Source organism: Miscanthus floridulus, chromosome 12 (genome assembly GCF_019320115.1).
Source record: "Miscanthus floridulus cultivar M001 chromosome 12, ASM1932011v1, whole genome shotgun sequence".
Classification (NCBI taxonomy): domain Eukaryota; kingdom Viridiplantae; phylum Streptophyta; class Magnoliopsida; order Poales; family Poaceae; genus Miscanthus; species Miscanthus floridulus.
This window is the reverse complement of record NC_089591.1, coordinates 56,516,693-56,535,969: the sequence shown is the minus strand read 5'-3', so window position 1 is coordinate 56,535,969 and position 19,277 is coordinate 56,516,693. Positions and strand designations below refer to the sequence as shown.

The following is a 19,277-nucleotide window of genomic DNA, read 5'->3' as shown; positions in this document are numbered from 1 at the left end:
GTATCAGAGCCTCGTACTCACGTTTTTAAGCTTAATCACTTAGAGCAAGATGTCTCACGGGGATGGTCCTGCTCCTATCTTTGAGGGAGATGATTTTCCATATTGGAAAATCCGCATAGAGGCTTACTTAGAAGCTCTAGATGTTGGAATTCTTAGAGCCGCCTCTCAAGGGTTCCCCGCACCTAGGAATGCCGCACAACTTCAAGGCGATGAAGTAAATTATGAAAAATGGAATACAAAGGCTCGCAACACCATCTTTAGAGGCCTTTGCAAAGATGTGTTCAATCGTGTAAGGAACCACAAAGACACCCATGCACTATGGTCGGATGTTTGTGCGCTCCATGAGGGAACCAAGAGTGAGCGTGAGGAACGCTATCATCTTGTGATTAAAAAGCTAAATTCTTTTGAGATGTTTCCCAAAGAAAGTGCTAATAAGATGTATTCTCGATTAAATGTTCTTGTAGAGGAAGTCAATGGGCTTGGACTCACTCAAATGTCACCATCCGACGTTGTGAGAAAAATCTTGAGTGTCCTCCCCATTGACAAATATGGGCATATTGTGACCGTGCTACATCAAGGTGATCTTTCCGCCGCTACACCGACACAAATCTTAGGAAAGATCAATGCTCATGAGATGTACATGCACATCACACCACAAGATGGCTCATCCTCTACAAAGAAGAAAGAGAAAGACTTAGCATTCAAAGCTAGCCAAGACAAGGGCAAAGCAAGACTTGAGTATGAGAGCTCAAGTGATGAAGATGATGAAGAAAGCCTTGCCCTCATGGTGAAAAAGACCACCAAGATGCTAAAAAGGCTAAACAAGAGTGGCATCAAATTTGATGGCAAAAAGAAGAAGTTCTTCACTAGCTCAAGAAGAAAGCCAATCTCCGAGATGGATTGCTACAATTGTGGCGAACTTGGTCATCTAGCTCATCAATGCACAAAACCCAAGAAAGACAAGTTCAAGAACAAGGGCAAGAAAGACGATTCAAGTGATGAAGATGAAAAGAAGAAGAACAAGCCATACAAGAAGAGAGATGGCAAAAAGAGGGAGTTCTACAAGAAGAAGAAGAGTGGCAAGGCCTATATTGTCGGTGATTGGCTCATGGACATTGATTCATCAAGTGGATCATCCGATGATGATAGTGACGATGAAAAGGTGGCCGCCATTGCTATTGATCTTGCATCTTCACCACCACCATCGGCATCATCCTCTACACACCTATGCCTTATGGCCAAAGGTGAACGCAAGGTAACTAAGAGTGATGATAGTAGTGATGATGAACATGCTAGTGATGATAGTGATAGCGATGATGATGACTCACCTACTTATGATGATCTTGTCAAAATACTAAGAAAATATACTAAGATCATTAGAAAGAGTAGAGCTACAAATGAAAAGCTTGATGCTAAAAATGATTCACTCTTAGCTAAGTGTGATACATTAGAAAAGGCTAATGATGAGCTCAAGGAAACAAATGATTCTATATCATCCAAACTCAAGGAGCTCAAATCTTCTAAGAAAGAGCTTAAAGATAAAAATGATGAACTTGAGTGGGTACACAATGAGCTTATCACTAGTCATAATAAGCTAAAAGATGAATATGCAACTCTAAAGATCAATTATGATACCCTTATTATTGCACAAGAATTCTTACCAAATGAGCCACATGATGCTACTAACCATGTTGTTAAGATTGATATAGCTACCTCATGTGATGATTTAATTGATGAAAGCATTGAGCATGGATCTAGTAGCAAGGGCAAGCAAGTGGTTGAATGCAATGACTATAATGAGTATGTCAAGCTCAAGAGTAACAATGAGAAGCTCATGAAAGATCTTGAAGAGATGAAAAGTCACAACACCATTGTGCTAGAAACTCTTGATCATGACAAAGAGGTGATCCTTGAGAATGAGAAATTAAAAGAAGAAATCAAGAAACTCAAGGAGGAGAAGAACAATGATATTCTCAAGGAAGAGAACAAGAAGCTCAAGATGGAGAAAGAGCATCTCAAGGTGGGATTGAGCAAGTTTGCTAGAGGCAAGCATCTCCAAAGTGAGCTACTCATGAATACCGTCATGAAGATGGATAGAAGTGGCATTGGATATATGGCTAGTGTAGAGAAGAAGAAGGCTCAAGCTCAACACCAACAATCAAAGCCAAAGCCAAAGCCAAAGAGATGTTTTGAATGTGGACAAGAAGGCCATTTTGCTCATGAGTGTCAAACTCCACCACCACAACCCTTGCCCAAGCATGCTAGACCCTTTGCTTTCAATGCTCACTACATGCTTAGAAAAGATTCGAGTGGAAAGATGAAAGTCATGTTCTTAGGTCCCCCCAACAAGAGTAGGCCTAAGAAAATTTGGGTGGCTAAGTCACTTGTTGAGAAGGTGAAGGGCCCTCAACAAGCTTGGATCCCTAAAGCTTGAATCTCTTGTGTGTAGGTGAACTACAAGATCGGTGGAAGTCATTGGGTTATTGATAGTGGTTGCACTCAACATATGACCGGTGATCCTTGTATGTTCACCTCACTAGATGAAGAGGTAGATGGACAAGAGAAAATAACATTTGGAGATAATTCAAAGGGCAAAGTCAAAGGATTGGGCAAAGTGGCAATATCAAATGATCATTCCATCTCAAATGTGCTCTATGTTGCTTCATTGAGTTTCAACTTGCTATCCGTTGGTCAATTGTGTGATCTTGGCTTCCAATGCTTGTTCACCGAGAAGGAGGTGGTTGTATCTAAGGTAGATGACAATCAAGTGATATTCAATGGATTTAGATACAACAACTTATATCTAGTTGACTTCACCTCCGAAGATGCAAACTTGAAGACTTGTCTATTCAGCAAAACAACACTTGGGTGGCTATGGCATAGAAGGCTTGCTCATGTTGGGATGAGCTCACTCAAGAAGCTTATGAAGAATGATTTGGTGAGAGGGTTGAAGGATGTGAAGTTTGAGAAGGACAAGCTTTGTAGTGCATGTCAAGCCGGCAAGCAAGTTGCAAACACTCATCCAACCAAAACTTTCATGTCAACCACAAGAGTGCTAGAACTCCTACACATGGATTTATTCGGACCAACAACATACAAGAGTTTGGGAGGAAATCTCTATTGTCTTGTGATTGTGGATGACTATTCAAGATATATATGGGTGTTCTTCCTTCATGATAAATCCGAAGTTGCATCTTGTTTCAAGAAGTTTGCCAAGAGAGCACAAAATGAATTTGAAGTGAAGCTCAAGAAGATAAGAAGTGACAGTGGCAAAGAGTTTGACAACACAAACATAGAAGCTTATTGTGATGAAGTTGGAATCAAACATGAAGTCTCCGCAACCTATACTCCTCAACAAAATGGTGTAGTTGAGAGGAAGAACCGGACTTTGATCACTCTTGCAAGGACAATGCTAGATGAGTACAACACCCCCGAAGCTCTATGGGTGGAAGCAATCAACACCGCATGTTATGCATCCAACCACCTATTTCTTCAAAAGTTCCTTGTCAAGACACCATATGAGTTGCTCAATGGGAAGAAGCCGGACGTCTCCTTCTTTAGGGTGTTTGGTTGCAAGTGCTACATCTACAAGAAGCGGCAATACCTAGGGAAGTTTCAAAGGCGTTGTGATATAGGTTTTCTTGTTGGTTACTCATCGAAGTCCAAAGCATATAGAGTATTTAATCATGCCACCGGCTTGGTTGAAGAAACATATGATGTGGAATTTGATGAATCTAATGGCTCCCAAGGAGCACATGAGAATTTTGATGATGTAGGTGATGAACCATTGAGGGAGGCTATGAAGAATATTCCGGTGGGAGACATCAAGCCAAAAGATGATGAAGATGATGTACAAGTCATTAACCAACCCTCTTCATCAAATGTACCACAAGATGGTGATAAAGTTGGGAGAGTAGAAAATGAAGATACTCACATCTCCATGAGCAAATGGTGGTACAAGCACAAGATGTTGATGCTCCACAACCTCCTCCTCAAGTGGTCAATAGAAGAAATACACCTCTCCTACAAGATCATCCATAAGATCTCATCATAGGGAGTCCAACAAAGGGGGGTGATGACTAGATCTCAAAAACTTACCTCATTTATTGCTCATCACTCTTTTGTCTCTTGCTATGAGCCTACCAAGGTAGAAGAAGCTCTAAAAGATCCAGATTGGATCAATGCCATGCATGAAGAGTTGAACAACTTCACTCGCAATGAAGTATGGAATCTTGAAGAGCGACCAAAAGGTGCAAGAGTGATTGGAACAAAGTGGGTGTTCCACAACAAGCAAGATGATCAAGGTGTTGTTGTGAGGAACAAGGCAAGACTAGTGGCAAAGGGGTTCTCTCAAGTTGAAGGTTTGGACTTTGGAGAAACCTTTGCACCGGTTGCAAGATTAGAAGCCATCCGTATCCTTCTTGCATATGCATCACATCATGAAATGAAACTATATCAAATGGATGTGAAAAGTGCATTCTTAAATGGCTTTATTAATGAACTAGTCTATGTTGATCAACCTCCCGGGTTTGAAGACCCTAGATATCCTAATCATGTTTATAGGTTGTCCAAGGTACTATATGGGCTTAAGCAAGCCCCAAGAGCTTGGTATGAGCGCCTTCGGGATTTCCTTATTGAGAAGGGCTTCACCATTGGGAAGGTCGACACCACACTATTCACCAAGAAGCTTGATGGGCATATCTTCATTTGTCAAGTATATGTTGATGATATTATCTTTGGATCATCAAATGAAGACTCATGCAAAGAATTTGGTGAATTGATGTCTAAGGAGTTTGAGATGTCAATGATTGGTGAGCTTACATTCTTTCTTGGTTTTCAAGTCAAGCAAATAAAAGAAGGCATCTTCATCTCTCAAGAGAAATACACAAAAGACCTTCTCAAGAGATTCAAGATGGATGAATGTAAGCCAATCAAGACCCCAATGCCTACCAATAGACATCTCGACCTAGATGAGGGAGGTAACTCGGTTGATCAAACTCTCTACTGCTCTATGATTGGTAGCTTGTTATATTTAACCGCATCTAGGCCCGACATCATGTTTAGTGTGTGTATGTGTGCTAGGTTTCAAGCTAGTCCTAAGGAAACACATTTAATTGCCGTAAAAAGAATCCTTAGGTATCTTAAGCACACTCCAAGCATTGGCCTTTGGTATCCCAAATGAGCTTTATTTGAATTAATTGGCTATTCCGATTCGGATTACGCCGGATGCAAAGTTGATAGAAAGAGCACATCCGGAGGGTGCCATTTGCTTGGTAGATCACTTGTGTCTTGGTCCTCCAAGAAACAAAATAGTGTGGCTTTGTCCACCGCCGAAGCGGAATACATTGCTGCGGGTGCTTGTTGTGTACAAATATTATACATGAAACAAACTTTACTAGACTATGGAGTAGTTCTAGAGAAAGTACCTCTTTTGTGTGACAATGAAAGTGCGGTGAAACTTGCAAATAATCCGGTTCAACACTCTCGCACCAAGCATATAGATATCCGCCATCACTTTCTAAGAGATCATGTGGCTAAAAATGATATATCACTAGAAGGTGTAAGATCCGAAGATCAATTAGCGGATATCTTCACTAAACCGCTAGATGAAGCTACATTTTGTAGATTGCGGAACGAGCTCAATGTACTTGATTTTAGTAACTTCACAAAAAATTGAGCTTGTGTTGTCCCTTGCATTCATTGTAATATACAACATGTTTAATTTGTGGAAATGCATATAGGGCTTGTCTAACATGGTTAAGATAACCGCCGAAAAGCGTGTGAAGAAGCTTAACCTTGGATCAAACTTGACAAGCAACTAGATTTACTTACAAGCATTATATATGCATGATTGTTGTTTTGTCGTTTTGTTCCATTTGCCCTCTTGTTGCTTATTTTCTTAAAAAGAATTATAGCCTAAGGCAAAATACTTTGAAAAATATGAGGGTTTGAGAGAGGTCACTCACATCAGTCCCAATTGGTGTTTATTTGGATCTTATTTAAGTTGGGACTTGATTGGGAACAGGCAGCGCGAAGGAAGTTTGAAGATTTGCTGGAAAAGATGCACCGGACGCTGCACCAGACGCTGCTGTCTAGCGTCCGGTCAGTTCACAGGAGGTGAACTGCTGTTGAAGGAGTGACCGGATGCTGCGTCTGTGCGTCCGGTCAGAATGAGTTCAGCGTCCGGTCGATTGGAGGAAGATCAAATTGTACTGACCGGACCCTGCCTGCGTCCGGTCATGGACCACCGGACGCGTCCGGTCCCGATTCCAGAGGATTTGGACCCCTCTGGAATCGACCGGACGCTGGGTGGTAGCGTCCGATCGCTACCACCGGAGCGTCCGGTCAGTGGATCTCGCGCGACTTAAGTCTCTTTTCCCGTTTCCTTTTTTGTCGTGTTTTGGGGGCTATTTATCCGAACCTTGTTTTTCTTCTTCCTTGATCTAAGCCCGAACCGTAGCCGTGCCCTAGCCACGCACCACCAAGCCACGCCGCCGCTGCCTCGCCGAGCCGTCGCACGGTTGCGCCACCGCCTCCTCGCGCCTCACCTCGTGCCCGCGCCTCCATGCCTGCTGCCCAGCCGCGCCGTCCGCAGCCTCGCTCGCCAGCCCTAGCCCGAGCAGCCACGTCGCCGCAGTCCCTCGCCGCCGTCCCTCGCGGCCACAGCGGTCGGCCCCCGCGCCAGCCTCGCGCCGTAGTCCCGCTCCTGCCTAGCCGCGCGTCTCCGGTGTCCCTGCCCACGCCGCCACCACGGCCTTGCGCGCCACAAGTCTGCTCAGCTCCTCGCCAGCCTCCTCGCGCCCAAGCTCGTCGTTCCATCGGTGCCAAAGCTGTAAATCTTCACCAAGTGCTCTTGCCCTATCCTCCCATTGTTGGTAAGGCGAGTTCCTGCGTTTCAATCTTGATCTCCAATTGTGATCTAGATCAATTCTAAATGCACTGATTTCAATGCATCAGGGCGTTGACCTAACCTAGCCCGGTTCCGAGGATCCCCCGCGTGAACATCTTATCTCTTCTCGGTTCTGCTGTCAGGTTCTCATTGGTGTCACACATCGTCGCGCCGCATCGTTGGACATTAACGGCCGGTTACTGTTTTGCCTGCACAGGTACAAGCACAAACAGACAGCAAAAGCAGCGAAAGCACATTAATCCGCATGGTTGGCAAAAAGCTACGTAAGGTGCACTTGCACGGTTGCCCTCGCTTGCCTTTTCTTTTCTTTTCAGTTTTTGTACTGATTGCCTTTGTTTTGACCTAGTCAACTTGCTGTTGTCCCAGTTTTCGATTTGGTGATAAAAGGCAGCAAAAGCACACACGGCGGGCAGTGGTGTTTTTTTTTTTTTTTTGAATGTTGGCAGTGCTGTGTTGACTTAGTTAGTGAGTGTTTGGTCTGTAAAATAAAGTGGCTTAGGATCGTCTCACTCTACTATTTATTTGGTTTGGGTAATATAATGAGTTGATTCATCACTGCCCTCATTCCTTATAAACTAGTTAAGGGGTGTTTGGTCTATAAAATAAAGTGGCTTAGGATCATCTCACTCTACTATTTTATTTGGTCTGTGTAGTATAATGAGTTTTTATCACTGCCTCATTCCTTATAAACTATGTGCCGTTCTTGACGGAACTGAGAGGCCTTACGCGAGGATATGCATGCTGTTCTTGACGGAACTGAGTGGCGAAGGGAGAGTCCGGTCACCGAAGGCTAGCAAAAAGCTGAAGGCCCTGTTCGGCAGGACCTATTGCTGTTGCGGCTGATTTGTAGATCTGATTTGTTGTAAGAGAAAAATACTGTTCTACTGAAAAGTATGACTGATTCTGGCCGATAAACTCGAAGGACCATATCATGCACACAATGCATCTCTAGTGGACTGGTACTGTGGCACATCAAATCTCACTCGAAGGACCATATCATGCACACAATGCATCTCTAGTGGACCGGTACTGTGGCACATCAAATCTCACTCGAGTAATCTTTCTGCGTGGTGCACGCAAGTCACACATACAACTCTAATGTCAATGTGTCATGATAACCTATTCTCTGCAACTAAAAAGAGCGAAACGCTTTTATTCGAGCAGCCCTTCGACATGTACCTGATGGCCTGATGAATGATTAACATGCCCCGCCACGGTCCAGGGAGTGAGCCGTTCTAAAAAAATCTGTTCTCTGCGCGGAGCGTCCGTCCGCTTTTCTGCTCTGGCGCCGCCTGGCCGCGCCGCCAGCCACTCGCGCCACCACTGAATTGGCCGCCGCTCAGGCTTGGGGCTCCGCCAGCTCCGGGCTCTGCCAACCGTCCGCCCGCCCGTTGTCGAAGCAGCCGGTTTTAAGAATAGAACTAGGTTCGTATTATACGTGAGTGGAGAAAGTTAAATCTCACATATATCTATAAATAAGGTAATATTGAAAGATAATGCTCAAAATATAACGTACTTAGTATAAATGATATAGGCTCCGTTCGGCTGGCAGAATTTTAGCTGAAATTGGCTGAAAAACACTGTTCTGGCTGAATTGTTGTGAGAGAAAAACACGGTTCTAACTGAAAAAAAAAACCGAACAAGCCAAATATGGGGTAAGCCGAACGGAGCCATAATCTTAGACAACAAACAGCGGAAAGATAACTCCAATCTTCAGGTGAAGACTCCAATTACACAGGGACAACTGACTGGTTGATCATAAGCCTAATTCCTTCAAACTCTAGCAATCCGGTACCCATCTGGAATTTTATACAAAGATTTAAAAAGTAAAGCAAGCGTAAGTACATATCGTACTTTACAAATATAACATGAGGTTCATGAGGCTCAAAAGGCTCACACTAGTTAACTGCGATTAATTTTTAATGAGTCATGATTTTAGCAATAGGGTGGCAACAAATTTATCCACGAACCCACATAAACACATGATTAGATAAACATGAATAATGAACAGCATAAACAGTAATCATTGGTGTGCATCTTTATCATCGGTATCATCCGTGTTCATCATCTATTCCGTGAGGGTCCAAAGCCGCTCGTGACTGTGAGCACAGCTGATATACCAGTTTTACACTCTGCAGAGGTTGTACATTTTCGCTGTGAGTTGTGATTTACCCTTTTGCCTGAGACGACCAACCTCCTGACCCACTACCAAGGAAGGTTGACATGGTTCACTGAGAAGCTTTTCAAAGGTTCGTCTAATAAGTTAGGGCGCTAGGTTTCTCCATCAATAAGCATGAACTCCCCTATAAAGAGTGACTAACAAAATACCAAAAAACCAAAGTGCATCTTCTTGGCAGGCCGAGATCATATCTGTCTGAGCCCCTCTTGCGCCACAAAGGTAACAACTAACAAGCTAGAAAAGGATCATCATACTGAGCTAAAGCCAGAGCCATATAACTCTCACAGCTATACTATAAGTTCTGAATGTTCGCTTACAGATAAGTCCTTAGGGAGAGAAATCTAGAGCACTATAAAACAACCCAGTGCTCTAACCCCTTGTTTCATATTGCTAAAAAGCATCTTTTAATGTTGATTACATATACCATTAGTCAAGTTACAAGATCATGGCTTTGGTTGAGCACTAACATCATACTATCCAATGCAATAACCCATAGGAATTAAGAAATTCAGGATATCAAATAGCTAGAAAAATTACTACGGTTGTCAAGATAGACACATGCATATGATTAAAATAATATTAAGATGAATAGGACAATAAGGAAGATCGCATGTTATACTTGCCTTAAACTCAGATCCTTCTTCTAGTCCAAACCTTCAATGAATTGCTTCTGGATTCACCGTGTATAGCTCATCGACTGGACATGATCATAAAACACCACACAAGTATCCATGCAATCATACACGAACCAAACAATAGAAATAAATTAGAACAATACACCAAACACAATAAAACAACAGGTAAAAAGGTTTTTTAAAATATTCTACATGTTACTACGAACACACTAACGTAAAAAGCAGTCTAATCAGAGCTATAACAAAAAGTTATGAACTAAACAAGATTTTCTTTAATAAAATAATAGATTAAATTTTAACCTCAAATTTTAAAAGTTAAAAATATATTTAACAGTAGGATGAACATGTAGATTACTCATTACGAATCTAACGCAACTTGAATGGATCAAAACAGAGTTAAAACAAAGATTTTATGGTCTGAATAAGAATAGTGACAAAACTATAAATAGATGAAAGCGTATTTAGATCTAACCAAAGAAACTATGTTTTCATATGAAGAAAACGTATTTTGTATCTAACAGAGCGATTTTACGCTTTCTGAAAGAGAAACGTATTCTGAATCTACTAGAAAGAAACTACGCTTTCGGAATAGGAAAACGTATAATGGAAGTTTGCCTTGACCGCGGGTTATATTACGCGGAACTGCAGGGGCTCTTTTGCAAATAAACCTGGCGAAGGGGTACGAACGAATCTTGGACCGTTGGATTGAATCCGGACGACCCAAATTAGAAAGGAGGGGGAGAGAGAGTCACCGGCCGGAGAAGAAAACCGGCTCGGCGGAGCTCTATTACCGGCGGCGAGAAGCTCCCCAAAGCGTTTGGTTTGGGTCTTAGAGGCCACGGTTTGATGAGCCGAGAGCACAGGAAATAAAGAGAAGACGACGAACTCACCTAGGGCCTTCCTACGGTTGACGGCGGGTCTATAGCGTCGGACAGCACGGCGGCGACGGCGACGGCGAGAGGAGGAGAAAATCTATTTTACTATACGATGAATTTCTCAAACTAGGGGCTCCCCTTACGGTAGTTTTGGTGTGCTTTGCCTAAGAAATTGGTACATATTTATAGAGAAAAACTTCACACATCTATATTATTAGTAATATGGTACTAATTGATGTTGCACCATCCACATTTACTACTGGACCTAAATAATCATTAAAGCCCATTACTAAATAAATGAATGGGGTTTTAAGATTTATTAGGATTATTGCACATGGACTTTAAGAGTTGGTTGAAAAATGAGATATATTATTTATTTTTGGAATTAATTAATTTTATAAATAAAACAATTCTAGAAAGGTCTAGAATTGATATTTAAGCCACGGAAAATACTCCGAGACCTCTGAAAATTTGGGAAAATTCCCAGAGACACTTTGGAAACATGATGAACCCAAATAAAGTATTTGGAGCTCATGAAAAGATTGTTAGGAACTTGGAACATAAAGATTAAGGTGAAAGAGGTAGGAATTAAATTTCAGAAAGAAGCTGAAAATTTCCTAGAGATAGATATTCATCTCCTACACGTATTTAAAAAAAAACATATTTTATACATAGAAACACAAGGTGCGACCGGCATTAATGCAACAAATACATTTCTACCTTAAGATAAATTTTAATCTAATAAAAATTTATTATTTCTCTATATTTTTATGAGTATAAAAATACAAAATTAAATTATGTTAGCTTTATTTTAAGAGAAATAATTTTTAGTCTATTTCAAGAGAAACAAATTTTAGGGTGTTAGAGTCCTTTCGGGCTGCAGGCTCTAGCGCTGCCTGCCCGCGCCGCCAGGGAGAGATTCGGCCGCTGCTCTGACCTCCAGCGCCGCCACCGCCTTCTATCCAACTGTGGTTTCGGGGCCTCAACGGCCCATTTGAGTGGACTAGGCCTTTTGGTTGCGGTCTTGCGGCCCCAAATCAATCTAGTCCGAGCTGATAGGCAGAGCCGAAAACCCGAAGCACAGAGCTAGAGGCGAGAGCCCGAGAGCAAGAGGATCGCTGTGCACTCCGGCGGCGGGACCACGGCACCACCGCGAATCCACGACGTAGAAGCCGCCCCGCCCGGCTGGGTCGTGTCGCGCGGGAAACTACTTCTGAGCCATTCACGACGCCGCGGTCCCCTAAGCCGCTGCCTCCCGTGAGTCTTTTGACCCTTGAGGACCGAGGGAACGCAGTTACGGACGCAGGGCTGGATCTGAAGAGGCGCTGACGAATTGGAGGGCCGTTCCAGCCTGGGGATGGGAAGGCTGGTCGTCGCGGCGGCGGTGGCCGCCTGGGCGTTCCCGATTGCAGCTTTGGTGAACTCCGTAGTGCCAGAGCCCTACATGGTGAGTCCCTTCTCTTCCATTCTAAAGGATGCTTCGCTTCGGTTGTTGAGTGTGCTTCTAGTGAACGCTGTTTCATCAGGCTGCAATGGCCTACTGAGGATCGAAACAAAAAAAATTGAGCTGAACTAGATGAATGACTGGATGTGCACTGTATGCTTATAGGAAATAGCTTCGCCCAAGTGATCTAGCCAAATTCTTTTCATAAATAAATGCAAAGACACTTTTCTGTTCGATATATATTTTGTACTTTTATGAATGTAAATATAACACTGAGCATTTACTCAAATGTTCAGGGTATTGTTTCCATTCAGAAACACAAGTAAATAATCCATGCATCACATAAGCCATGGCTTTCTAAAAAATGGAATTCACAGCCGGGGAGTCATGATATCTATATATTTGTTAGGAATTGCTTGGGGGATTGTTAAATTTGCCTCATCTAGTTATACACTAGTTTCAACATTGTAGATACTTTTGAGTAAACCATGAGAAATTCGGTGAACGCTAACCCATGCCTTGTGTTTAGGACGAGATCTTCCATGTTCCACAGGCACAGCAGTATTGCCGTGGAGATTTCTGGACATGGGATTCCATGATCACCACCCCTCCTGGCCTGTGAGTTTTTGACAATTCCTCATTTCTTCAAGCTCAAATTTACCCCATGATGGATTGTTGTTGCGATTTTGCAGGTATTATGTTTCACTAGCATATATTGCTTCTTTCTTTCCTGTTGCCTGGATGTTTCGGGTAGCAAAAACATTTGATGTTCTTTGCTCCACAGCAGCTCTCAGATCAACTAATGTTATCTTGGCAATGGTCTGCGCTGTTCTTTTTCATGACCTGCTTTTGTGCATCCGGCCAGGAATTGGAGAAAGGAAGGCAACTACCTACGCTATTCTTGTAGCATTGTATCCTGTTCACTGGTTCTTCACCTTTCTTTATTACACTGATGTTGCATCATTAGCTGCAGTTCTTGCAATGTACCTATTCTGCTTGAAGAAACAGTTCTGGATCGGCGCAACAGTGAGTGCTTGAACTAATGCTTTATAGAAAGTTCACACTTTATGTTACATATATACACTATCGTTGCATTCACAACATAAACTTATTAGGACCCATATCATCGCCTTATAGCATAACCATTTTAATTATAATTATTTACTGTAGGCGATAGGTGCATTGTGATCTGTACCACCCCCTCTCCTGTATCTTGCCATACTGAAAGAAGCATGTACTCCTAGATTGTTAATTGGTAGATTATGCCTGCATTTTAGGAACATGCAGTCAGGGTCTTGATGTTTGTCATAAATTTGTTGATGATCATTAACTTAAATAAATTTCTTTTGTTCTGCAGTTTGGTGTTTTTTCAATACTTTTTCGTCAGACAAATGTAATATGGATTATATTTTTTGCTGCCAATGGTGCTATCACATACGTAAAAGACTTGTATCCCAAGGACAATGTTTCCCATGAGAACAGTGAACCAACACATCAGTCAAAAAAAGCTTCTGTCTGGGATAACAAAATTAGCGCTCAAGCTTTGAGAAGACGGCGAATCAATAGTCCCATAAGTAAGAAGGTCATTGTTTCTGAATCTGCTAACCCTTACAACAGTGAGTGCTCCTGCTCCTTTAATTAAGAACTTATACTTACAAACTGGTTTGGCGATAATTATGTTGCATGCAACCCATCTGATGCCATATCTAACACTTTTGATAATTATGTTCAGGTCTTACAGAGGAAGTGTGGGACATCAGCTTGAAGTTATGGAACTCGAAGTGTGAAATTTTGATTGCCTTTTCACCATTGTAGTTGTCATGGCGGCATTTGTAGCATTCATAATACGGAATGGTGGTATAGTACTAGGTAAATTTTATCTCTAATTGCTCCTCCTTTCAAGTGATTTAAAAGACTTTAGCTGTATGCTTAGTAATATGTTAAAATTTGCTAAAAGCACTTCCTTTCTTTGAGTTATGCAGGTGCTAAGGAAGCTCATGTTGTTTCGCCACACTTTGCACAGTTTCTGTACTTTGGTCTTGTGTCAGCTGCTGCCCTCCAACCATGGCATTTCACTCCCAACCGAGTATTGGACCTATTCCACTTGTCTGGAAAGAATAAAACCTGTAGTTCTCTGGCAGTATTAATGGGTCTTGGTTTAAGCTTCGTCGCTGTACATTTTTTCAGGTTTATTACCTAGGCGCTTCCTTCATGTCGTTTTTTTGTCCAAGCATGAGAACTGCCACAATGACTTCCCGCTAAACCTTTAGACGCTTACCAATGATGTCTCAATATTTTGTTAAAACCACAATGAAGCTAGAAGAAAAGTAGCAAAGCAGTTTCACCACCGTAATGCTTTATTTTAAGCGCAGAGCTAGAGTTGCAGTGCAATATATGCCATAGGAATCTGACTCTCACTTTTTTTTCTTTTATTTAGACAATGATGTTCATCTTCTTTATTTATTCCCAACTTTTAATGAACCGATCATCTTTTGATGCAGCATTGCTCATCCGTATCTTCTTGCTGACAATAGACACTATACCTTCTATATTTGGAGGAAGGTTATTCAAGTAAACTGGATGATGAAATACATGTTGATTCCACTTTATGTGTACTCATGGCTCTCAATCATCAACATCTTAGGTAAGTCTCTTTTACTTGAACATAGGAAAGCTAACTACTTTCATAAGATTAATGAACTATATCTTCTGGTTTTCTCATCTTGCAGCGAAATCACAGACAAGGATTTGGGTGTTATCATTTGTGCTGTCAGTTGCACTGGTTCTTGTACCTGCCCCGCTGGTTGAATTCAGATACTACACAATTCCATTTGTGATACTGGTTCTTCACTCTCCAGCAATTGGCAATGGCAAATTGCTTGCTATGGGGTCACTTTATGCAGCCGTTGACTTGTCTACTCTGGTGATGTTTCTGTTCCGACCATTCCATTGGGAACATGAGCCTGGAACACAAAGGTTTATGTGGTAGTGTAGGATAAAACACAGGAAGTTGGGAATAGAGCAAAAGCTTCATTTTACTGTAGTTTTGATTTGAACTTCTAACAGGACCAGTAAGCATACCTGTGTCCGGCCTATTTGGATCCTTGAGTGAATTTTATGGAAGAAATCAAAACAATAGTGCTGAGTATCGTCATTTTCTTTGTCAGCTTTTATGTACACTTGGCATTCTAATCAACCATTGCACAAGTCAAAAATAGGAAGTGCAGATATTGTTTGATCACACGGCTTTGAAGGGCAACAGCAATTTATATGCATTGATATTGAACAGGAAGTGCAGTGTCACGCCATAGGCAGGTGGTGCTGATAATTTTGACGAGGTTGCCCTCTTCGAGTGAATCGCAGCTGACTGAGAGAAGCAGCTTTGCAAATGGATTGATGATTTCACTACTGTCTAGCTGGCTGAGAGGTTTTGTCCTGTGAACTAATATTCTTGTATTGTTCTACAAATCACTGTCGTAATTGAAGGAATGTTTGCACCAGAAACTAATTGAGACCTTGTGATGGTTTTAACATTAGTTTCGAATTTGGGTCTTGGCTGCATCTAAATTTAGCATATTTATCATGTTTGTTGAATATGTTGGATGGTTTCTTAGGTCGATTTTCCAATTATACAGTTGATGGGCAGTCCGAAGAAGCATTTACAGTCTTGCAAGATGACACAAGTGAGGAATAACAAATTTTAGTTTCCTTTATCACTAGTTATATCCAGAAGAAATTAGTAGTCACAAGTGAGTATCTACTTAAAAGCCTCACCCAACAATGCAGCTGTTTCCTAAAGTACAAGAGCCATACACAGAAGGTACACCATACTTCTCGAGGATACGGATTACTGAACAGCTTATGCTGATTAACAGTAATGGCTACACAGGGAAACCATCAATTGCAGGACATTGTTTCGCACATCTCTTAAACATAGAGCCATATACAACATACAACAACATTTTTGCAACCCTCTACAAAATTCCAGTTGTTCACAATCACTAATTTGCATTATTTTTATGTGGCCATCTTTGGTCTTCACAAGGAACTGACCCATGTTCTCCCAAGCAAAAACAGCGACCAGGATCAGATGGTTTAAGGATTCAGAGAGTCAATTCTATTATCCTTTGTATTTTTGTATAATCCCTTCTTATCTTCCACAGCCTCTCCACAACTTCTTTCATGGATGGTCTGTCTTCGCGGGTAGGAGCGACACACTGGAACGCCACATCAAAGATTTTGTTCAGTATATCCTCGTTCACTGCTTCAGTTAACATTGGGTCCAGTATGTCCCTAACATTGCCTCTCTGGTACTTATTGAAGGCCTGTATCAACGATAGACTGAACCTCAGGCATCTTAAGTCTAGGACGTATACAACAACAGGAATGAAAAAGTACAAGCATGGGAAGGAGGTGGGTAAAAATTTAACCCAAAGAAGCATCAAATAAGAGCTCATCTTTTATCTATTTAACTCTACAACATACTTCACTTAATTAGTAGTAATTTGTTTGCAATCTGTCTCCGGCTTCTAACTGGCACACTGGTCTACTTCCCTTGGAAAAATCACTATAGAGGAACTAAAGGGACATTATACTACGTACCCAATTATAACAATACTAATGGCAGTCTGACAAAAAGACATCGGAAAAAAACATCAATCCTCGAATTGGTAGGCAAAAGTAGGGTAGAGAATACATACCCATCTCACTGTAATCCTTTCTGTTGGACCCCTCCTTGCCTCAATAGGACGACGGCCTGAAAGGATTTCTAGGAGCAAAATACCATAAGAGAACACATCGCTCTTGATCGTAAGATAGTTTGTCCTCAGATACTCTGGATCTACATAGCCTGCTGTTCCTCTCACATCAGTCTGAATCTGTGACTGGCCTGGCTCAGTAGGACCAGTTCTTGCAAATCCAAAGTCAGACACTTTGGCCATGAAGCCTTCTGTCAGCAGAATATTTGATGACTTCACATCCCTGTGTATTATGGGCTTCTCTAAAGGCAAGAGGAATAACATCAGACTATGAATTGAGAAAAATATGCATGCGTGTTTTTTTTGTAGGAATGACAAAATAAAATTTTCTTGTCATCTGGGGTGCATACATTACCACTTCATCACTAAAAAGCTGAAGAACATAAATGTGTTACAGAAACATATTTTTCACCGAAGAGAGTTACACTGTTACATATCACGGGCTTATTTCACATGTGGAACTGCATCATGACAAAAAAAGTGTTTGATTAAATAGAGATCTGGTCGCAAGTTCTTATGGCCTACTTGGATTGGGGTGGTTTGCTCTACAGATTTCAGATTTAGTTCCATTTTGGACTGAATCATAAGGAACTGGACCTCTATCACCCCATCCTAACAAGCCTTAGTTGCAAAAGGAATTCTTTTCATCTTCAAAAAGTGCCCTAAGCATACTGGTTCACTTCCTTACTGCAGTTTTGAGCAGCACAAGTGCATGATTTGGATTGATAAAGACTAAATTGCTTGATGCTAACTAAGTACGTGAAGTGTACCTGCATAGAGATGCAGATAAGTCAATCCATGGGCAACATCTATAGCAATTTCAAGCCGCTGATTAAATCCCAAAATTAGGCCATGTTGACCTGAAAGAAGATTTCAAACTATTAGACCAATCATTTTGGAAGGAATACAAAAAACTAGCAATCTGGTTTAGCACCTTACCATCCAAATGCTCCCTAAGAGTGCCATTTGATACGTATTCTGTTATGAGAATCCGTTCATTGGCTTTGTCAATACAACCAAGCAATTGGACCAAGTTCTTATGTTCAATATTTTTAGTAACGCGACTTCGTTGCTGAATTCAGCACGTAAAGAGATAAATGTTTCCTGCCAGATGAAACCATATCAGAATCATAGTTCATACTACAAAGTATGGTCTACAAGAAAACTGCCAATGAAAAGGGAAGTTATGAAGAAGCACATCGAAAAAATAAAACCAGCACATAACATTATCATTGACTGATGGAGTAAAGAATGGAATATGAGTTCATAGTTCATCATCCAACACCCATCTATCGGTCTATAAATATGGATCAAGTAACGGGTCTACAACATACCTAAACCTGGATTTGACACTCTACCCGCAATCTTGATTCCCCAAAATACAATGAATACAAATGTGCGCTAATGCAGATGAGTAATTGTATGTATATAGAAAGGAAAGAGTACAAGATAAGGTCACGGTCCAATTGTCCAAATAAGTCTCAACACAAATAGAACATTCATATCTCACCGAAACTGGCACCATGTGGGGCTAAAGCTAGACCATTGTAGCTAGGAAAGTTGCTAGAATAGTTGCCTGGACAAAAATAAGTTACCTTCTTTGCCCTTTTAATAGCTACGACACGTCCATCTCGCAGCGTCACTCTGTAGACCTTCCAAAGTAACCTTCGCCAACCATCAGGCCGGCGCGAAGTTATTTGTCAGTTTAACAACATGTTCAAGACTGAGGTTTAAAGGCTCGTTTCTACTTGGTGGCGAAGAAGACCATGAAATCTAGATGGACTTGCAGGTACTCGAAGCGGGCTTCCAGGAATTCTATCAGAAATCGACCTCATTTCAGAAGAATTCACTGAAAACAAATAAAAGCAATGTCACAATCGATAGTGAGTTTTTTATACAACCAGAGATAACAAACATATCTCTTGTTTGCTAGTATGAACTTTGTCCTGACAAACAGGTTAGCCATTGCTTTGCTGCGTTGACAGGTTTCATCATGATGAGTGAAATTTTGTTTTCTGACTTACAGGAATTGGAATGTTCCGCAAGAACATGGTCTTCGCTTCCATCCTTCCTTTTTGAGCGAAAACAGGGGCAGAGGACTCAAAACACACAAGAAACATTCCTGCAGTTGTAGCAGCTACCATAGTGCTACCTGTCTCCAGTCATCAAATAATGGGCAGAGATGTGCTTCTTCATTTGTACTTGATTTCTTTATATGAGCACATTATGGATAGGAAACTGTCTTGTAAATGATTGGCACGGAAAAGTCTGCCCCCCTTCTCATAGGTTCAATCAAAACAGAAAAAAACAATAAAGCATTCAGTTTAGCAACTTTGAATGAGAAACAAAATTAGATACTGGTAGTACAAAATGAACTGACACTTGACATACTTCTATCATCAAATAATTCACAATACAGTCCTTTCCAAAAGGTAAAACATGAAGAGTTCGATTGTGAACACACATACAATTTTGCC

General features: G+C 41.4%; 2 pseudogenes; one reads left to right on the top strand and one right to left on the bottom strand.

Annotated features, from left to right (window-relative positions):
- Positions 1–11,640: 11,640 nt before the first annotated feature.
- LOC136496479 (dol-P-Glc:Glc(2)Man(9)GlcNAc(2)-PP-Dol alpha-1,2-glucosyltransferase-like) lies at positions 11,641–15,197 on the top strand (annotated as a pseudogene).
- Positions 15,198–15,859: 662 nt separating this feature from the next.
- Positions 15,860–19,277, bottom strand: LOC136496480 (calmodulin-binding receptor-like cytoplasmic kinase 3; annotated as a pseudogene).